We start from the raw sequence: 5,815 nt of genomic DNA, 5'->3' as shown, positions 1-5,815 counted from the left end.
TACATCCCGTCCACTGTTTCATCCCCGTGGCCTCGTGCCGTGCCGCGTCGCGTCCCCCTCGGCCGCAACACGTAGCCGAGCCAGCTACTCGGCCTGCCTCCGCGTACACCCCGCGATACATCATCGTATCGCTTTATGTCTCGCGTAACGTTTTATTAACCAGAAATCAAGCGAGCCGCGATTCTTCCCGACGCGTCTCCCCCGCTCGAACTTCCCACCGCGAGGGGTTTTGTCGCGATTCGAAGCGATGGAAGATGTGGCATCTTTGCCGTTTAAGTGGGTTCTTGGAGAGTTTGAGAGGGGAATGTGATAGGAAGGTGAGACAGCGCTTGTGCACTCTATTTTTAATAATCTGTGGTGGTACGTTCTAGGTTGTACCACCAGAGGGCCGGACACTTGACCGTTCTCGCTAGTGCTCGGTGAAAGGTGCCGTTTGTATATATACAACTTCCAAGTTAAGTCTAATGTTCCTGCATGGAGCTCAGTAATAAAAACCTAGTTAATAACAGTGTCTAAAGAACCCCAAAACAGAATAGTTAGGAATGATTCTTGCACCCTATTATATACTACAAGTTGCAGAAGCTATCATTCCAGAACATTTCCTTCTCCGTTTATTGTGTCTCTCCTTCCTCCCTTCAATAACCAACCGTCATAACTTGATCTCCATACGACAGCGACAACAACCCCTATGATACACTCTGCTTTCTCTGTATACATCACACCTCTATCCTCTAAGAAAATTCTTCGTTCCACTCTTTCTCCCACCAAAAACGCACGCCATTTTTCGGTTTCTCCCCCTAAAAACAGCTGGGCCTCCTGCGTTGTCTAGGTCCCTAAAAAAAGAGCTTGGTCGTGCGACGATGAAAAGAGATTGTGAAAGAATCACCCTCCGGGACGATAATTGACTGTTGAACGGAGAGGGATGTTAAACGAGTGATCGCGTGTCACACGGGCGATCAGCCACGTGCCTGCCTGCCGATTGACAAGTCCACGGAAGAACCGTGATCAATTGTGAGAAGATGGTCCTGTTCCGTTGCCTATTGAGAGGCCGAATGGGATCTTCCTGGCAATTGTTGTTGGAGAACGTGGTCTGGGTGAACCGATAGGATGGTAGTTAGGCCGTACTTCCTCCCTCAGACTGATTCCTTTATTGAGTGTCTTATCGTTTCCGCGTCGCGTGATTGATATCGCGACGATGGGAACTGGAGGACGTGCAAGTAAATTGTGGCACTGTAGTTCTCAGGTCTTTCAAATAGGCGGATTACAGTGTTAGGGAAGTGTTTCGATGAAAGTTGGAGAAATAGTGGATTGCTGAGGATGTTCGTGAAATGATTATGGCACTTGGAGAAGAAGTCGGGTTGGTGCTTTTGAATATATGTTTGTGTCATAACTGTGGAGTTAATTCATTGTGTAAAGTAATGAGATACACATTTTCATTCATAAATATTAAGACACTTAATGAATGTGAAGCAAACATAAAGAATTTTTGCAAAATTAAGGAAACATTTTGCAAACAATATTGTACGTATTAGTATTGTCAACTCTTGATAAAATTGTTGCTTTCAAACAATAAATGGTGATGTACGTTACCGTTTTACCAAAATATTATCTTATCAAATAATTGCACATTATTTATCAGATTCTCGTTATAATCTCCATCAATATTATCGAATGCTGACGATGAACTGTTAAAAAATTCTATTGTATCGCGTCACTTATTCGATAGAATTCCAACATTAACTACATTCTATAAATTCTCTATTGGATTCAAATCCGCGCTCTGCGATGGTCATTCAAGCATTGTTGTATTGGAATCCCTCATAATTTCCGCAGTTTCCATGGTTGTGTATTTTGAATCGAATTCTTTGCATATTAATTTTTACTTACCACACCAATATAGACACGCTTTTCCGTTCATTATTTCCCGAATAAGTATTAAAGTAGCAAACCTTTGTCCACGAAGAAGAATTATTTTAAACCGTGTTTCACAAAATTTCACAGTTGGCAGGATAAATTTTTTCTTCGTTGCTTCATTGCCTTCCTTCACACCTGCCACTTCCTTTTCACATTTTACAATTCAAATTTGCACTCATCACTTCATATCATTGTTCTCCAAAATTGCATTAGCATATGAATATATTTTTTAACAAATGCTAAATTCCTTTTTACTTATTTTCCTAACAAAAGATTTATTTTAAAACCTTCGTTTTACAGTTTTTATAATCGCTTTTAATTCTCTTTCGAAAAGATACTTTAGTTAACAAAATATATCATTTTTAATACCGACTTGAATACCGATTTAAGTATTTTACGAAAATTGGTGAAGAAATATTGCCTGATTAAATCACGTTTAAATTATTTACATTTGTACAACAAATGTTCCGTCGTTCGATTATTTAATTTGCAATAATTATCGTAATTCAATGGCCGATACTTCGATCACACTTAATTTAATTAATCAATACATCTGTAATTCAATTTTTGGTTCAGTAACAGTACTCATTAAACCGATTTCCATGAAAATATCTCCTATTTTCCGTTTCAAAACTTCGAAACAGAGAAAAAAAAGCTTCAAAATATTTGACCGAAAGATAATGAACAATCAACGTTTATCCAGCGTGTTCAATTGAAAGGCTTCAAAAACAGGCGGTAAACTTTTTTGTTTACTGGTTTAAAATATTTATCCAGAGAACTGTCAGATATGAAATTCCGTTTCATATCGGATGTTCCGTTTTGTCACAGTTTGTAATATTGCACAATTTTCAAAAAAAAAAAAAAAAAAGAAAAGCGAAAATATTGGAATAGTGCAATACAGGAATCCGCTTGGAATAATTTGTTTATTAAAAACGCAGTGGTAATTTTTTGGAGAAGAAAGTTACCTGTACATTTAAACAATTTGAACAATAAAAACAGGACGACGAAAGTGGATTTTAGCAACAGCGATGCTACATTTTTATGTCTTTTAACAATTGACGATAAAATACAGACGAGTCTTAGATTCGCAATTATTCGTTCAGAATGATATTTTTATTAAAAAGTTTCCAAAACCCCCGTGAAAAGCACGGACAACTGCAAAAAGCCGCCGCTCTAGTGTACTAAATTAAAATTTTCTCGTGGAAAAATTGTATAGGAAGCGGGGAGGAAGTTGTTGGTTAATTGTTCTTAAAATTCTGCAGAGTTTTTGCGGGATTGTGGTCCTTAATAAAAGGACAGTTTACATCTAAGAGGATTTGCCTAAAAAAGTATAGCTCGATGCGGAAAGAAGAAAGAACCAGGTAAGAATAGAAAGAAGATTCGAGACCTTAAGAGGTGCTTTCGAGCAACATGGAATTTTATCGGTACGTAAGTAAATTAATAAAATAAGTGGAGTGTTTATTGAATTTTTATTGAAAGAAATTTCCACGGCTTTTAAATACTCTAGAACCGCAATAACCATCCTTCGCTTTTTTTTATAAACCCTTTTATTTCGTGCAGCTTTTATTGCACTCTCTGCGCTTAAGTGTGTGCACGTAATTATTTTTTGAAATTATTGCCAATGTATGGAAATTGTTGACACGAAAGTTGCTCAATTTCGAACGAGAGATGTGATATTCAACTTGCGTTATTTGCAAAGTCATTACTCGTACATTTTATCGTAAATTTCATACCCTTTTAAACGTTGTAATGTATTTTTATTATTTATATATAGTAGTTCGTGGATACTCTTAACTAGTCAAATGAATGTCGTATTGTTTAACTATTTCCTGAATGTTTGAACGAACATGTTACGGTAACAAATTTAGTCGTTAACTTTTCACGCAGAAATTTGCAGAGGTGTGTTCGCGTGCAGTTTCACTCGGAATTAGTGTAATTGCCTCGCAATTGATTAAAAACGCGCTGTATTTATTTTGTTACAGGTACGTTTACAAAATGATCGATGAAAAATAAATTAGCGTATGTAATTATTTCTTTATATGAACGAAAATCAGCGTACACTTGGACAAAAGTATCTCAGTAACAAATAGTAGACAAATTTGGTAATTCTATTGTCGATAAATTAATTTTTCTAAAAAAAAAGAAAAAAAAGACAATGAAAAGATCGAGAATAAAAAGGAAGAAACGTGAACATAAGAAAAGGATTAAGAATACTTAGCTTTTCAATTTTTCTATTTGAATAATTTATTTAATTATCTATGAAATTTGTAAATTTTTGATCGGTCCTAAGATTTCATCCAATATGCTGAACTATCGCGTAAGATAGAACATGTTGAACAATATTAAACGCGAAATTAGCTGAAACATCTCAACTTCGTTCCTCCTCGAAGGAAAGAAAGCAAAAAAGAAAATAGAAAAAATCGCAAGAAAATGCGAATCATTGATCGTGTGCCAAGAGTTTAAGGGAAAAAGCGAGAACCCGTGAACGGAAGCGCGAAAGTATTTGCACACAAGCACGAACAGAGCGGCTGGCCGATCTAATCGCAATCGAATTTCATCGCTGGCAGAATTTCAATAACGTCCTGCGAGGCCATCTCGGGATCGCGAGAAACGGGGATTCCTCTTAAGACCGTCGGCGGCAGCACGTGCGTGACCACGATTGCATCGCGCCGAGTCGCCCCTCTACGTTTAGTCTTAATAAAAAGAAATTTCCTTCGGGGGTCTGTGAAATTTTTCTCTGCCATCGGTAACGAAGTACCGGAGATCGTTAGTCGTCGTAACGCGCGAAAATGAGGAGATACGCGCTCGTTCTCGCTATTGCTCGCGCTAACGGACGCGCGGTCGCTCCTGTATGCACCCTGGTAAATAAGAGAGAAACAAAGAAAGAGGGAGAGAGTGAGTGAGAGACAGAAAGAGAGAGAGAGAGAGAGAGAGAGAGAGTGAGTGAGTGAGTGAGTGATTCAGTGAATGCGTGAGGAGTGAGTGAGTGAGTGAGTGATTCAGTGAATGCGTGAGGAGTGAGTGAGTGAGTAAGTGAGTGGGTGAGTGAGTGAAAGACAGAAAGAGAGAGATAGAGTGAGGGAGTGAGTAAGTGGGTGAGTGAGTAAGTGAGTGAGTGAGTGAGTGAGTGAGTGAGTAGGAGAAAGACAAAGAGAGAGTGAGTGAGTGAGTAAGTGGGTGAGTGAGTAAGTGAGTGAGTGAGTGAGTGAGTGAGTAAGTGAGTGGGTGACTGAGTGAGTGATTCAGTGAATGTGTGAGTGAGTGAGAGAGAGAGGTCGTCAGAGATGGAAAATAAACGTCGGAGGCGTACGACTTTCTACGCGACTAACGGACAGTGTGCTCCTCTTCCAACCTCCTCTCCACAAGCTAGACGGTATTTACACGATCTCAGTGACGTTCCATCTTCGTGCTCCTCTTCCAACCTCCTCTCCACAAGCTAGACGGTATTTACACGATCTCAGTGACGTTCCTTCTTCCTCTCTCTCTCTCTCTCTCTCTCTCTTTGGCTGAACCGTGTTCCATCCTAAAATATGGAACGAGAGGAAACGAAGTGTTGTTCGGTCTGTAGGAATTCTCATCCACGTGTAATTCGAGATTCGCCGAGTAATCGAGAGAGGAGACTTTAGAGTGTACGTTGAAGAACGTGTTCCCGCACGGCGCGCGCGCGCGCTCTTTCAAATTGTTTTCCGGCGTGAACGGTGGGTTCCGTCCGGATACGACACGTCACACGGTGAACGTCGCGTGAATTCCTGGTGGAACCGCGATGGAGCAGAGCTGGATCGATCCTTTGACGGCGGGGAAAGGAGGGAGGGCCGGTTCTCCATGCAGAAATCAAAGTCACTTGACGCGACGGGTTCGGAGGAATTTCATTTGCCAGATTCTAGCGGCGCGGTGGACCCTC

Source organism: Habropoda laboriosa, unplaced genomic scaffold (assembly GCF_001263275.1).
Source record: "Habropoda laboriosa isolate 0110345459 unplaced genomic scaffold, ASM126327v1 scaffold544, whole genome shotgun sequence".
In the NCBI taxonomy this organism is placed as follows: domain Eukaryota; kingdom Metazoa; phylum Arthropoda; class Insecta; order Hymenoptera; family Apidae; genus Habropoda; species Habropoda laboriosa.
Note: the sequence above shows the minus strand (reverse complement) of the source record.